Below are 17,803 nucleotides of genomic sequence, written 5' to 3' on the forward strand. Positions count from 1 at the left end.
GGGAATAGATAACGAATAGGTAACGAATAGGTAACGAATAGGGAATAGGGAATAGGTAACGAATAGGGAATAGGGAATAGGTAACTAATAGGTAACGAATAGGGAATACGGAATAGGTAACGAATAGGTAACGAATAGGTAACGAATAGGGAATAGGGAATAGGGAATAGGTAACGAATAGGGAATAGGGAATAGGTAACGAATAGGGAATAGGGAATAGGTAACCAACTTGACGTCCATAAATAAACACATATATTAAGAAAAAACCAATTTCAATTGTGCTATTTTTTTATTTATTTTTTTATCATTGTAGATTCTGCTCATTATAATGAAAAAGTAACAGTTATTATCACACGTTCATTATAAAGTACTAGTTACTAAATATCACCTTGATCATTATAATGAGCAAGCAACTATGAATATCCTACAATCAATGTCATCGGTTTTTTTTTCTGTTTTCTGTTCACTCTAAAGGATCTAAAAAAGAGAGACAAATAGTTATACACATTTCCCCTATCTATTTACGGAGAATTTCTGATATTCAAATATATTATGAATATAAATGTCTTATTCACGACTGTCATATCGGAAGAGAGAATATTTATCTATGTGTAGATTATGAAAGACACGTGTATGTTTGTCTCTTTTGAACTGTTTCACTTTCAAATAGAAATTACAGAGCATGTGTTCATATTCTGCATACACTCATGTGGTTATACCAAGTGCTACTTACCGTTTAGTATTTTTTACAAATTGTTGAAGGTGTTTATCATTCCCATAAAACCCGATGACCCAACTTATAGGCTTAAAAAATATCGCAAGCCTAATTCTTACTCTAGTTGTGTTAGTCTATGATGAGACGAATTATGCTTGTTAAGTGATTTACTCAATGTATAATCTTTTTGATATACTTGTAACTACTCAAGGAGGTTTCATTCAAACGTACATGAAACCAAAGGAAGACACTAAGAAAAAGGGGTAAAAATCATTTCACTGTATAACTTGTTTAACACCAACCCATTGTCGGGCTTTTGAATTGCTTCTCTGGGTATTTGGCATGGTTTTTTTTTATGGATTTGCCTTTATTGATATTTTTAGAATTTCAATGTAAACATATTTTAACTCTTTAGGTTCAAAACCAAATGCATGTCATGCCTTTAAATACAGTAATGCATATAAATTTAGTATGGTTGAGTAAGTTTTGTTAAGGCAACTGAATATACGGACCAACAACATATTTTCCTTCTTTTAGTCGAAATATCACACACCCGTCGATTTTTACTGCACGGGTAAAATTAAGACCCATTTCATTTTTTGTAAATAGAGTAACGATGATAAACATGTTAATTACTTTAACAATCACTCAATTCGATTTGTTAAAACTTTAAATGTTATAATTCCGAGAGAAAAAAACGTCAACTTTATTGTACTCACTGAACAATCTTAATGGAATATTTCCAAAAAATTGAGTAAAAAAGCGAAACTTTTCAGTTATCTGTTAAATGGGTTAGCTGGGATATTTTACTTGTGTACTTAAAACTATCGCAGAGACAATCTTGATAAGTTAGTACGTCTCAGTAAGTAATAAGTTCTTATCATGAAATGTGTATTTTTGATATAATGCAAATAATATATGAATTAAACGCGATATAAGGTATACATCTATGAGACGGCAAATTAAAGAAACTAAACAAAAAGACATCAACATATCAACATAATGTTATCGACAACAGGCATGGATTAACGAATTATACATGTTATACATGTGATATCAAACATACAAAATATTTACCGATGAACATAAGCATCTGATGCAGTACAATTGGTGCCAATAATGTTATCAAAGAATAAATAAATTTTCTCAACGATTGTAAATGAATATTTTTGTACATGTTATCTTGTTTATATATCATTTTGTATCGGCTTATTTTTACCATGACAATTGGGAAGTATTTAACATTTTTAATCGATTGTTCGCTCGATTGTTGTTGATAAATCTCTACAGACATATATCAAAGTTTCCAATGCAAAATAAATTTAGGAAGAAATGCAAAACATAAAGACATTTTTCCATCAAGTATTATACTTCTTCGGATGGTTGTCGTTTTTTTTTAATTTACATCGGAGTTGTTTTTACATTTTTTATACATTGTATTTGAAAAAACCCCAAGAAACATGTAATCATATTTCTTTCTCTCTATCAAATGGTAATGGAAACATTGATCCATTGGTTTAAGCTTAACATTCAAAGGAAAATATCTCATGCATATTCATGATGACGACAATAATAAATTAATACTTACTAGCATGTACCAGATTTGAGAGTGATATCATCAATAGCAATGTCACCCTGCCAAGCCTCAGTTATTGCAGACGCTTCTATGGTGATCTGCAACATAACATATGTGTTATTGGTATTGAAATACATTGGCACTAATATTTTTCACTTTCGTGTTTTAAATAAAAACGTTTTTAGATGTATTGTGAATTGTAAATATTTTTTCTTTACATTGAGAAAATAAACCATAATATTTATTTGATTTTCTGTATGGCTGTAATTCATACTTGATCTGGATAAATTTTTGTTTTTGTTTTAAAGAATAAACAATATATACCAATATCTATTACTGAATTTGAGATTTCATGTAACAAGAATGAGTAAACGCAGTGAACATTTTTAGTGGTATCACGAAGATTGAAACATATCATTGAAACATTTCTTAATATATCGATCAGAAGTCTCTTGATGGATACACAATAGTTACCACTTTATAACTAAATTGTGCTTTATCAAGTTACACAATACTTACCACTTTATAACTAAATTGTGCTTTATCAAGTTGCACAATACTTACCACTTTATAACTAAATTGTGCTTTATCAAGTTACACAATACGTACCACTTTATAACTTAATAGTGCTTTATCAAGTTACACAATACTTACAAGATAATAACTAAAGAGTGGTATGTCAAGTTACACAATACTTACAAGATAATAACTAAATAGTGGTATGTCAAGTTACACAATACTTACAGGATGATAACTAAAGAGTGGTATATCAAGTTACACAATACTTGCAATATGGTTAATGAATTGTTGAAAGTCTATCATCGCAGTTTCTTTAGTCACGTTAGTAAAAGAATACTTACAACATTAATATAACGAACAGATAAAAGGAAACTATTATGAATGTTCGAAATAGTTCCGTGACGGTGTGTCACTTCAATTTGGCATTCATGTTTGTGATATTTATCCATGTCATTTGGACTGCTTGATATTTGTCTCATTATAAATCATATATAGATACCACTTTTCCGCATTTCCACATAATGGGTGCTTTTTACATTTTGACGTCAGCATGAAGTGCCTTGATAGCAATTTCTGCTAAGGGATGTACTTAGGTGAGGGTTTGTGGAGTTTAAAAAATCAAGAATTTAAAATTGATACCTTAATAGTTGTCAAAGGTACCAGGATTATAATTTAGTAAGCCAGACGCGCGTTTCGTCTGCATAAGACTCATCAGTGACGCTCATATCAAAATATTTATAAAGACAAACAAGTACAAAGTTGAAGAGCATTGAGGATCCAAAATTTCAAACAATTGTGCCGAATAGCGTTTGTTAAGGAACAAAACAAGCTTAAAATATCGATAGGTCATGGAGCTCCTTTTCGAGATAACTGGTTTTTTTTTTAAATGGCGGTAAAAAGCTAACTTGGACTTTTATCTTATATTACATTGGTATTAATTGGGTCTCAAATCAATAGAAGAAAATCTAAAATCTGCTTCAACTTAAGCAAATGACCCTTTATGACCTTTTAAGTCTTATATATAAAGATAACTGGGTGTGAAAGGGTAAAATATTTTACATTGTATTGTATGAAAAAAAAAAAACATGGAGTCTGAACATTTGACACAATTTCTAAAACCTCACATAAGTACATCCTTAACTCTTATTTTTCATACATTGTTTATAAATGAGTCGTAGTATACATACACCAAGATTACTATATTGTGGGATATTTATGGTAGCAGTTTTCCAAGAGTCAGGATTAGGTTGCTCTCCTGTTTTTTCCCATATGCTACTCAAAGAAGATGTTTTATCTCCTGCAAATACTTCCAAAGCATCTATATGTTGTCCTTTCATATGGTACTGGAAGGACAGACACCAAGGACAGGCTGGAAAAAATCAGTTAATGATCAATATACTGAAACGACATCAATGAGACATGAAATTGAGGTGTGAAGAATGCAATATTATTCACGTACCTATTTTGTTTGCTCATTCTTTCATCTTAAAGATAATTTCTCATCGGAAGATAGTTTTAAAGTGGCATTAGCTACGAGTTCGATTTGAAATTACATATATGTGGTGTTCTTTTTTTCAGACATTTACCATGTTTATTGAAGCGGAGTAATTATGTTGTATTATAATATTGACGTCTGACGTAACTGACGTATTATTGAAAATCAAACTGCAGAAGTTTTTTTTATTAGAATACGAAGTCTATAAAAGGACCAATGCAACCAACTAATTCAATACTAGTAACATAGAATATGTTTGTTAAATCATGTCAGTACCGAAGTTTATCATGCGTTTATTGTTTTCTGTTGGGTATTACATTGATAATTAAGAACGTTTCGTTATTCTGGTGATCCGTTTATTTGACAATCGAAATGGCAGTCAGCAGGGTTTAAGAACATCCGTTGTTCGACCTGCGAGCTGTCAAATGCGTTTTGGTAAAATATACTTTTCCACTTTTCTGGTCTTTTTCAAAATGTTGTCTGTGCTGTATTGAGACCCCACTGCCACTTTTTTTACATGCACACGTATAAAAATTGTGGTTTTTATCCAACGAAATTATAAGTTTGAACGTTTTAAATACTTATAAATTCATTCACAGAAAAACAGAAAACAGCGATTTAATATTGTTAAACAAAATACCAACCTAAAAAATGTTAAACAATTTGTGTTAAACCATTCAAATATAAAATTTACAGACACATAAACTATAACGTTGCGTAATCACTGGTATTAAACTGATAACCGTAACTGGAATTACGACTATCCCAATATGGCGACGGCAGATATATGTAAAATCTTTACAGTCATTTTTCTCAAATGTAGCATGTTTTTGTCATTAGTTACTCAGCTGCAAGGTTTTTCTATACCAGTACATCATACTTGAATCGTAAAGGTGCACTGGAATTGTCTAAACGCTTTGAAAATTGCTGTTAAAAAATTCGGGATGATAATCGTAACTCAATGGCATTTTTTTGTTTCATAATCGTAATTTCTTTACAAGATAATAGTAACTGAAAAATAATAAATGTGTCTTTCAGCATTTCAATGGTATTTTGTGTATTAAAATGCAAATGTCTAGTTAAACGATGACATAACGCAAAATAAAAATAAATGTAGAAACTTACAGGTTAATTCTAGGACAAATTTACTTATATATCTCCATTTGTAACTGACAACACTATGCCAAACCGTTTAAAAGAGGGACGAAAGATACCAAAGGGACAGTAAAACACATAAATCGAAAATAAACCGACAACGCCTGGCTAAAAATGAAAAAAACCAAACAGACAAACATATAATTAATATATACATGTACCTGTTAAAGATATGGAAATGAAGCAGCTGTCGAGTAAGTTATTGTGGTAAGTAGATATTTTAATTTCTTCCAAAGTTTCAAAGTTGTGTGCGCGTTTAAAGGTTCTTTCGGTTTGTTTTGTTGTTTTGTTGTTTTGTTTTTGTTTTTTTGGTGGGGGGGAGGGGGGAAGTTGGGATTAGCAATATCCCATATCCCAAAAGTGCAATCCTTTTAATTCATTGTTTAAAATGAAAGTCCCGTATACCACATTTTAATATGCCATATGTTTTGCCTCTAATATGATGTTTATACTAATATTCTGTGCGAAATGAACAAATGTTTCCAACAATAACTTTATAATTGCATTATCGGATTTAACAGTTGATACTTTTATCGGTGGATATGAATGTTTATATTGCCCTTTTCCTAATATTTCAATAAAAGTGCATATAGTTTAATTTTGGAGTGAACTGATAATTCCGGTTAAAATAGTCGTTCATATTTTTTCCCGTGGATTTAACTTTTTTCTGTTTTATACTGATATAATATATGATTTTAAAATCTTAATTCAAATGTTTTGATCAAATACCCATGTATGTAAGGACGTTTCGTTAAACAGTGTGGATGGTAAAGGATCTAGAATAGTTTATTGTTACTATTAAAATTTAAATTTATAACTGCCTCTCCGCTTATTCCCATATTATGTGACATTCCTAGTTCTTGGAAATTTCTGTATTTAAACATAGTTCGTGTTTTCCCCATTCCAAAATTTCCTGAAGCTTGCGGTTCACCCTTCCAATTTTATGATATACTTGTACGTAGCTGTTTTTATTAGAACTATTAATAATATACATGATATATGTACAAAAAGAAATGTCATAAGATGTTTGGACGTTTTAGTGATTAATTCATCACCATAATTTCTTACCCACAGTTAAAACACGAACGACTATTTGTAAAGAAGATACTTTTGTTCTTGGGTATCAATTTATGATGTTTGACATCAATTTCTTTTATAAAATCATTGAGTATATATCATGTCTATTTAAATGAGTATCAACTTTGTAAACCAGTAACCTCAATATCTTTTACTCCACTCTTACTGACTATAACCTGTTTGAACGGGACTGAATGATGTCCAATACTAACTTATAGAATAGAAATACTAGGTTAATAAGCGGGCGGTAGTGCAGGATAAAATGGATATATAATTTGTGTTATCAACTCTAATATATTGAATCTACAATCTTGTGAGCAACTCTTATTGGTTTTATCAAAAAGCCTTTTGAATCCTTGGTCGCTTTTTGCATGATGTATAGGTATTATTGGTATTATTGGTAACTGATATACAATTTTATGAGATCTTTTCTCTCTAACCAACACATTAACTTCGGCATATTTTTGTATTAACAAATAATCCATAAATCGAAACTCATTTAAATAAAAAAAAAATATTCACAAATCACCACAAAGAAGAGGCAACCATGTGAATCAGAAACATTCTTCTAAAGTCCGGTGATAACATTCATACTTTCAGGTAGTCTGTTATTTCGCGAACAGTAAAAGTAAAATGAACAAAATAACTGCGGAAACACAATAACCAGTTATTATGAAAGTCATACCTTGTAAGTTTGTGGCTTCTGTAGTGAGTACAGCCTTTTCTTGAAATCCAATACCGCTTGCCTCTATGAACATGTACCATGACCCCTCGGCTGCTGAATTAGGACCAGTGTCAGGCGTAGGGGTAGAATTCTAAAGCGACAACAGTTAAAACATAAAAAACAATAATATTAATATTCATTTCTATCCACGTTTATGTACAAAAACATGTTGAAGGTGAACCTTATAAACTTATAAACTACCAAGCCTTGTAAGAGAGGGACGAAAGATACCAGAGGGACGAAAGATACCAGAGGGGCGAAAGATACCAGGATTAAAACTTTGTCAACTAGATTGATCAATACCGCCCGAACTATAAAATTTATAAAAGTACGACGTTGCAGGGCATCGACGACCAATTTTTACAAAAGGGTTTTCCATATACAATTAAGGAATAAAATTGAAAATGAAAATCTATTTCAGAGGTTTAAACCCCTTGTTTTTGAAAATTCAAAACCATGAGCATATCAATTAACTAATTCACACAACTTACGTGTAAAACAATGTACATGTCTCAATCAATAGACCATGACTAATGAAATTATGTCATATCAGGTTTTCGATACGAAATGTGCAAAGACTTATACAACTGTATACCCAATAAAAGGTATAAAACCACTAATTCAGGCCCAGTCGGAAAGAACATACAAGAATGTAATACATATTCTAAACAATATATGTCCTACACATAGCTGTATCACTGTCAATAGGTTAAATATTTAAATAGTTTTTTGGTATCAAATGAAAGCTTGGGGACTACGGATTACTGTAGAACCCTTGTTGAAAGTTTCTTATGATTATTAAACAAGTATATAAAACTATAATAAAAAGAAACATTGCCCTGTTGTTCAGATAACAAGTACCTGTTTTGTACTATCAAACATAAGGGAACCAGTACACTCTAGTATGCAATTAACGGTATGTTGAATTTTTCCTCACAAGTCAGGATAAGGTATAGTTTTGAATTGAAATTACTGCCACTTTATTTGAACTTCAGACAAAGTTGCCATTAATGCTTGAAATTGGTTTTATACCATAATTGAGTAACCGCAGCACGTTTTTCTTATTGTAACAGTTGCTAACTATGTCGCAATGACCTTAACCTATGGCCATGTTAACTCAGGATCGATTGTGGTCTATGTTTGTAATTACATCTCGTAAGCTCACAGGTTATGTCTATTCTCAGTCAAGTAAAGTCAACCTCTTGCTTAATAGTAACTAATATTATTGAAATCTTTTATTCTAGATTTGTATGTTCAAACCAGATTCGGTAAAGTGCAACCACTTTTATCGTCATTGAATATGAGTATCCATTTCCAACAGAGTATCCAATTTTCTCTCCATTTACTCGTTTTTTTTTTAATCAATTAAAGTTCTGATAGTTGCGTTTTACATAGGTAAACAATCAACCAATCAACCAACCAAAATGAGTTTGGTAACGGCAAAGACAAAATATTGCCATATCTAAATTTCGTTGTTGCCGTTTTGTGCTGTTGAAAAAGCGTAAACCAACAAACAACTAAGCAAACAATTTAGATTTTGGGGGGTAGGCATCTAGTTTTTGCATCATTGTACAACCTCCAATTATTTTTTTCTAACGCTTATTTGAGTTGTTAAAGATAGTAACATACTAATCAAATTGTTTTTTTTATTCGAAAGCGTTACCAGTTAGTTTTGAACTTGTGTGTCTAAATATCCATTTGCTATCTCCTTTTCTTTTTAAAACTAAACATCATGTAGAAATGGTCGGGAATTGTACGACTTTCTGTTAAAAGTAAACTTGTTTTTGTTAAAGAACTTACAGCTTTCCGAGTCCAATCAAAATCATCCTGACTAGATTGTTTGAAAAAACATTGTTCAGTTGTCTCAAATCCACAGTTGTGCTTTATTTCTGGTATAACTGTAAATAATATTAAATCGTATTATGTTTAAGTCGATGGAATCATATATTAATATGATCAATCAGTAATAACTGTACATCTAATTCAGGGGTGTCTTTTGTCTATTTTGATTTAAATTTTACTACAACATACGTACAATGTAGCATGTCGAAAAATATAATAAAAACTGTTTGTGTTCATATTTGTTGCTTTTAATTTTGCATCTGTCCCAACCAATAAGAATATACAACATGTACAAATTGAAATGATTATCTGTCGATGGTTCTGTGATTCAGGAATCATTTTTGCTAAATTTATTCTACTACTACTATATTTGTCGACTTAATTAGCAGTTAACGTTACAGTCAAAACAAATAAAATAGCAGTATGAAGACATCATTAAGAACAAGGTCGCCCTACAAACAATCTACCTTAATTGTTTGGTCTTCAACGGGAAAAGTTCAAATCGGATAAAGTTTGTATAAATATGTTGATTTTAGATTTAATATGACGTTGTTGTTGCATGCACTAGTCGCCACTTTCTTTGAAGTCGAGTACCAACTATGTATGAAAGAGGAATAAAACACTTTTCTATGAATTGTTTCAAAAACAACTTTTACAGTTCAATATTATTTGCAACGTGGTAGCATGGTATTTTATTCAAACTTGCCTTTGGATTCCTCCTCTCCGCAACATGGCTTTTCGTTGCAGCATCTGCCCTTATTAATCCATCCTTGTCCAAACTTTTGTTCACACGTAAGACCTTTTGTTCCACATTTACCTTTAGAAGCCAGACATTGTCCAGTGAGTACTAAAGAGAACAGTACATCGATACAATATGATATCATTCGCTCTTGTTTATTCAGTGATGATGTATTACATGTTTTAATACTAAAGATATAAGTTCATAAAATGATAACAATTTCATTATTGAAAAAGTGCTAAATATTACCGTCAAATTGCTCAAAATTTATTTCGGCAGTTATTCTAGCAAATAGATAGAGATATACCTTCCAAGCTCTAGTATAACTTATTATCAGATCAAACATGGTATTTCACAGAATTTTGAGGGAAACATGGAAAAAATACATCTAAAAAAGAAGATGTGGTATGATTCACAATCATATTTATAATATTACCTACGTAAAATATAGGACATAAATAAAAATGTGATATTTTTTAGAAAAGTGTGGATTTTTAATGTGTTATGATATTGTGGTATTTATAGTTTCTTGAAAACAACACCTCTCATTTTAATCTCCGCTGCCGGGGTTAAAAGCTGAAATCAGAATGTAAGTATCTACTTTCGTTTTCTTCAATTACTACTGTAACACGACACCTTACTTACACGTAACTTATGAGTTAAGAGTACCCTTGCCAATTTGTTCGAATTGTTCACTATGTGCATACATATTCCTCTAAGCAGGGTTTTGTTTTTGGTGAAATGTATTGAATTGAACATTAAATGTAAATTGTTTAAAATTTACTTGCAAAATCTTATTTATCAATGTCAGCATCCCCAAAAAGGAGATATTGATAACTTTACAACGCTCATACGCATTTCTCTAGTGAGGCTTTTGAACATCAACATTTTTCGACCTGAGTTTTTATTCCTCTTTAAATGTCTCCCAAACTCTTGTGTTCACAAATGTTGTAAACAAATTATCGGTTGAAAGCAGTCTTGTACGCTAATACTATTTTGATTTAACTTTGTTTATCTTGGCAAACCAAGTTCAAAGTTATCTTGCACTTGGACCTTGTTTTGACCCTCGCTCCAAATCTCAGCACTATACACGCCAAAACATAAGTTTTTGGTAGTCATAAAAGCAATTCTAAAAAATCGTTTTTGATCAAATAGCGAACAAGCTATACTACATGTAGTTATGACAAACTTACTGCCGCCATGAGTCACATAAATTGTGCAGAGGATGATTACAATCCAGCAACAAAACTTCATCATAATTCTGAAATGAATATTCTTCTAATATTAAGTCTATATTCCGGATTATTGAGAAAGTGCTAATTACCAGAAGCAAGCGCAATGCACTTGTATTACTTAACGATCAATTTTGATTGCTATTTCAAGCTCGAAAAAAACTAAAACTAAAGTCCAAACTTACAAATAAGGACAACCTGACGGGTTTGGATTGTTTAATATAACACTTTCAAGGTAGTATGCATTGAAGCGGTTTATACATTTTGCTTTCGAATTATTTTAATACCTTATTACGACATTTTTTAATCAATTTTCATTTGTTTAAAGATGAAGTCGTTAACCGGGGTTTCCAAGTCTGCCGAATGCCAAAAATATTGAAAATATTGAGATCACCTCTTGTTTTATTTAATGGGATTACCATGTTTTAGTTTTACATGATGTTCTTTGTGATTTGTTTAATGTCTGAGATGACTTAACCGATTACAGTCGTGTTTATTATTTATCATTAAAAAACCGTGTTTAAATATTTTTTTTTTGAATCCACAGTCGGTCAATTCTGATTTTAATAAAACAATCTTCGATGTAAATGTCAAAACACAACCAAGCTCGCCAGACATGCGTTTCCTCTACACAAGACACAACCGTGACGCTTAAATCAAAGAAGATGGAATGCCAAATAGATCAAAAAAAATATTTCTAAACAATTACTTTAAAATCATCAAATGAATACACCCAATAAAATCATCAAATGAATACACCCAATAAAATCATCTTTTGTTTTCAGTCTTTCAATGCAAACTGGTCTGCAAAGTTTGTTACTGGCATTACAGCTGTATTTTTGTATTTACTTGATTAAGGGCTTGTAACAGTTGTTATCAGACAGTTGTACGGAGAATGAAGTATTGAAACGGATGAGAAAAAAGGTTAGTGCAAAGGTGATGAATATATAGTTGCTTGTTAATCAATTATAAAAGGTTATTAATAGATACATCACGAACAGAGAACTAGTAAAGCACAAAATGGACTTAATAAGAGCAATTTGTTCTTATTGAAACTGATTTTCTTCTGCTGGTATCTAGTAAAAAAAAAAGGTAATAAGAATTAACATTAACAAATGTGAAAAGAACGGCGGAAGATTTTCAAACTCATATGTCAAAAAAAGAACCTGCAATGCCATGCATGTTTTTTGCAATGTACCGTTTTAGAGTCAGGACAAAGAAACACACAAATAATAGCTATCGAAAGTTACCAGACTAACTATTTTATACGCCAGACGCGCGTTTCGTCTATATTTTAATACGCTCCCCCGTCAACATTTTTATACGTCAGACACGCGTTTCACCATTATGTGGTGTTCAAAGGTCGAATACAATGTATACATTAAAATAGATTACAAGTTGAGATTGGAACAAATAATGTTTTCAATCTTGTACAATGATTTAGCACAAAAATGCTTTCGGCTTGTCGCCAAAAAATTTATTTGTTTTTTTTTGTAAAAACAAAACCTTAGTCCGGAAAAAATCCACAAAACCTGTTCAGCAAGTTAACTTAATAACCAGTCATTTAGACTGGTCAAAGTTAAACTTTGACCATATTTATGACTGCTCTGACCAGTCCTAGGACCAAAATCTCGTTAACTAGAAAAGCGGACTTGGTCCTAGGACTGTTTGGATGTCTGCTTGGAAACAGGTCCGTTATTGATATAAGTTAATATCGAACCAGTCCTGCAATAAGTTAACATAAGTTAACTTCGAAACCAGTCCTGCCATAAAGGTAACATAAGTTGACTTTGAAACCAGTCTTGCCATAAAGTTAACTTAAGTTAACTATGATTTGACAATTCCGATCGAAACCAGACCTGTTCTCAAGTTAACATTTGACTGGTCTGCTCAACTCTTAGTTAACTTGTAACCAGGACCGCTCTACATCGAGTTTTCAAAAATATTTTTAATATCGTTGTTTCTTGGTATAGACATCGAAAAATAAAGTAAAATAAATACTTCCGTTATATAAACAGGATTAAATACATATATTTGTGAATAAAGTACGCATAAAACGTTGCTTGTTGTCCAAATTTATCCGTGATCTACCTTTCTATAAATTAAAAAACCGATCTTAGATACAATGCAACCGGGGATTGAATATATATTCCATTACCTATCAAATTCAACCATATTTGCACTTTATTATGTATATCTGTATAGCCTCATAGTAATCAGCCATATTTTTATGTAGGGTGTGAAAGTATAATACAAATGAAAGCAATATTGGAAAACCATAACTACAAAATAGTCCCTGCAGACTAACTTGTACAACAAAATTATTTTACTGCATCAACCTAAACTGACCATATTTGCACTTTATTATGTAAATCTTTATACCCGCATAGTAAATCAGTCATATTTTATGTCAGGATTCAATGTATAATACAAATTATAGCAATATTGGAATACAATAACTACAAATTTTGATATATATTCATCATATCGAGTCTAGCAAGAGAAGCTTGTGTGTGTTTTATATGCAATTCAAGAAAAGCCTGTACGGACTGCCTGTTCAGTTTAATTTATAGAATTTACATCCCATACGTATTTTCCGAATAGCCCATTTTAAATATTGCCGGTTCATTTATATCATTAAAATAATATGCATAGGTCATGTAGGTACCGAATAGAATAACCTTTTTTTTCAAGTGTTCATTTATTTATTAAATTACAAAGTTTTTAAAATTTCTGAACTTTTTTCCATTGAGAAAATATTGTTATTTTCTTCTAATAAATTACATTATCATTTTTGAACATGAACAATTAGTATGGTATCCGTATATATCATCCTATTACCCAATATGCACATTTCCATTGACATTCTTTAACTTTTCTATGAATAATTTTTTAGCTGACATATATTAAAATAATTTCTAAATATATGTCCTCACTATACAGATGTTGATTTGGTGATGTTAAATTCTTAATTGAATTGATTTCAGAAATTCAAAGTTTTGAGAAAATATGATTTTGTGACTCTTTCTATGCTGCGTTTTATCTTAAGTTTCGAATACTATTGTTTGTTTGTGTTGTATGGTCCATTTGAGGTTTTTTTTCCCCATGGCATTGTCAGTATATTTTTGACAAATGAGTTTGTATGCCTAGATGACATAATTTGTCTCTCATCTTTGTGGTTTGAATTTTGAATTCGTGAATATACCGAAATACAGTTACGGTTTTGTTTTTGGTTGTTGATATATTTTATTGCATGATTTGAAATCTTGAGTATTATCGTCTACTTTATCACCAACAGCGTTTATTTTCAATGTTGGAAAAAAATAATGGAAAGATATATGTCATTGAGTTTTAAAATATCGCAGTTTGTCTATAATAATTTTGTTTAAAAGAGGGGCGAACGATACCAGAGGGCCATACAAACTCATAGATCGTAAAAAAAACAAATTTATGTTTTATTTTTCTTTTTTTTTTTCTTGAAAGCCCAAGTCACAAAAGATCTTACGATTTTTTTGTCGTGGAAGATCTATAAAACAGATGTCATGGCACTGTCGTGCAAAATGTCAAAAGAATATTCCGATTGGTCACCTCAGCTACAACATGTCTACGATGGGTACACGACTGAGAAAAAAGAATTGTAATTGACTGTCGTAGGTAAGTCGCAAGTCGGTCGTTCGACAGCCGTACGACAATCGTGAGTTGTTTGGGCTTATTATTCAGGTTTTTATGTCATGGGATGCTCGTGTTACTGTCGTGTCACTGTCGTGCTACTGTTGAACGACTGTCTTGAAACATGCCAGGCTCCATCCGCAATAATCCAACGAAATTACTGGCAGATTCCCGCTCCAACTCTTGCATCAGTGTATACTATACTGCCGAAACATCAGGCGCCGTTCGATCCATGGCCCTATTCACCAACGTCGGGCGTTTCGCTGGTTTCTATACTGTTTACCGGTTCGAATCAACGCTGGCAGAACCATATTTTGCTCTTGCTGGATTGTCCGGCAAGGCGCCCATTCAGCAGGGCCAAGCGTAATCGTTCTAGTGGAATAGCCATCCTCTTTAAACGGCAGACGGTATGTTTTTCCAAACATTCATTTCGCCGAATTGTATTCTTCTAAATAAAACAAAAATATGGTGTACGACGAACGTACCACTGTCGTACGACAGACAATCAATGTTGTGCGAGCAGCGTTCGAAGTTTGGTATTCGTGAGACAATCGTGCGTCTGTATCACGAGTGTCTTGCGACAAGCGTAGGATTGTCGTACGACAGTCGTGCAATAGTCATACGATATTTCTTTATTAAAATGGTTTATATTGGTACCTTTGACAATGTGTTTATCGCACGACAGTCGTACGACTGTGGTAAGACACTATCACGACAGCCATCAGACAGTGACACGACAAAAAATCGTAGAAAAAAAGGTGCATGTCCTATTTTCGTCCCACGACACACGACAGGGCCACGATGCTCAAAATATCGTGCAACTGTCGTACGATGATCACAAATGATCCACGATTTGTCCAGTTTTCATGTCGTGGCGCTGCATCGATGTGTCGTTGGTTCGTTGTGACCAGGGCTTAAGTTAATATTGAGAACAACAACATGTTGCAAATGTTTTACCATACAGAAGAATTCTATTGATGTATTTATGTCACATATTGTACCACTGAATAACAATTTAACTGTTGTGTTCCTTTCCACAAGAGTAACATTTAATGCTTTGAAATACTGACTGTATATTATTTGCAATTAATCATTGTATTTTAATACCAACAACTATTGTATTTTGTTTATTGGCTTATATTGAATATGTTTTTTTCTTCTTCAAATGTTGGCATACTAGATAGCTAAGTTGAAGACACGACATTGGCTTTAGAAAATATCAGGCTTGTGTTTGCACATCAAAATGAATAGGATAGAACTATTCCATTTAGAATTAAACCATTAAAATTTGATCAATCATTAGATTAAAAAATAATATTGATCAATTTAGAGTTCAAACTATTCTAGAATGTTTAAAACAATTAACAAAGGTTAGTTTCATGTCATTTTTGATCAACATAGAATAAGGTTGATGTCCACTACAAAACTTTTTGTCCACTACGAAACGTGTTGTCCACTATGAAACTCATCAAAATGTCAACTACGTAACTTCATATGTGAAGTACATTCTAATCTTTATCGATAGAAAAATGGTTCTCCAATTCACATAAAAAAAACGAGAACTTCCTAGTATATCAAGTAAAACAAACTGGAATGTCTATAGGAGACATTAAAGTGCAATAAGATGTGCGTTTAGAAGCAGTTTCGTTGTGGACAATTTCAAATGTCCCCTACAAAACAGTACAGAAATTATGAAAATAATATCATTTTAAAGAGTATTTAAGATTGCACTTTTCATTTATAAACAGCTCTATAATAGAGATATTCAAAATAAATCTTGAAATAAAATCTAAGATAAGTTGATTTTCCATTTTTTTAGGTCTGAAATTCACACTTTTATTGAAAAACTCTCTAATACTGTATCAAGGTTTTCAAAAGCGACGCATATATTACAAGTACGCAATTCTTGCAGTTATTCTAGTTGGTAGTTAACGTTGGAACCAGTCCACGTTTAGTGGTATAATATTAATCTAGTACGAGTTTGTAATAATATGAATGGACTTGCTATCCAGGGAGGAATAATATTAATCGGTTCTTCAATACGAAAGTAATGAGACACAAATCAGAAAAAATGTTTACTTCTACGGGGATCAGGGGTGATGTCTGACTAACCTCCCCATAGCACATTGTAAATGTAAATGACTTCAACCTTCACCCTAAGTCCATGATGTCACTCCATACCAAGTTTGGTATAAAATGACAGGTGATTATAAAACAGTTGGTCAAACATTCTTGGACTTTACACTGCTTGAAAAAATTATATGATTTCTTTAAAATGAGCAACAAATGAACTTTTTTATAGGCCAAGAAATAATTCAAAAGATAATTAAAGTAAATTCAATCAACCTAGATTCATTTTTTTGCATCAATAAAATTTTATAATAAACAAGAAATAACTGTTACAGGATGCTGTAACGAGGTCTCCCAAACAAAGCTCCCATAATTCGTCATTCCTATTGTCTCCTGAGTTTGGGTTAAGTCTAGTACTTAATGGTTCGGTGAAGATAAACATGATAAAGTGATATGCATATGTGACGCTTACGAAATTGACCCTGTATGTCATTCAAATCTTTTTGAAATGACGAACAGAAATAAGGATGGTTCAGGAATGGGTATCTCAATCGTTTACAAGTTCTAAAACAGGAGGGGGTTGGAAGACCCCATGTTATATTGTCCAATTCATGAATATATGTGGTTTAGTGCGGGGATCTCGACTATTTGCAAGTTCTCAAACAGGAGGGGTGGGTGACCCAAATGACGGCACCTATATTTCATTGATTTGTTATATTGTCCAATACATGAATATATATGGTTAAGGGTGGGGAAATTGACCGTTTCCAAGTTCTCAAACAGGCTGGGATGACCCAAATGACTACCCCATTATTTCATTTGATTTTTTAAATCGTCCCATACATGAATGTATATGGTTTTGGGGCGGGGATTTCGATGTTTTGAAGTCCTCAAACAGGAGGAGTTTGGTGACCCCAGGGACTCCCCCTATATTTTATTTTATTTCTTATTTTGTTCCATACACGAATATATATGATTCAGGGGTGAGGA

At 32.1% G+C, this 17,803-nt stretch overlaps 1 long non-coding RNA gene across 1 annotated transcript; it reads right to left on the reverse strand.

Moving 5' to 3' along the window:
* Window positions 1-284: 284 nt before the first annotated feature.
* Window positions 285-4,165, reverse strand: LOC139499471 (uncharacterized). Its single transcript, XR_011658197.1, has 3 exons — window positions 3,998-4,165; window positions 2,304-2,389; window positions 285-477 (listed from the first exon to the last, which is right to left on the reverse strand). It is a non-coding gene; the product is annotated as an uncharacterized lncRNA (long non-coding RNA).
* Between the last annotated feature and the right edge of the window lie 13,638 nt (window positions 4,166-17,803).

This window comes from Mytilus edulis, chromosome 12 (assembly GCF_963676685.1).
Source record: "Mytilus edulis chromosome 12, xbMytEdul2.2, whole genome shotgun sequence".
Classification (NCBI taxonomy): Eukaryota; Metazoa; Mollusca; class Bivalvia; order Mytilida; family Mytilidae; genus Mytilus; species Mytilus edulis.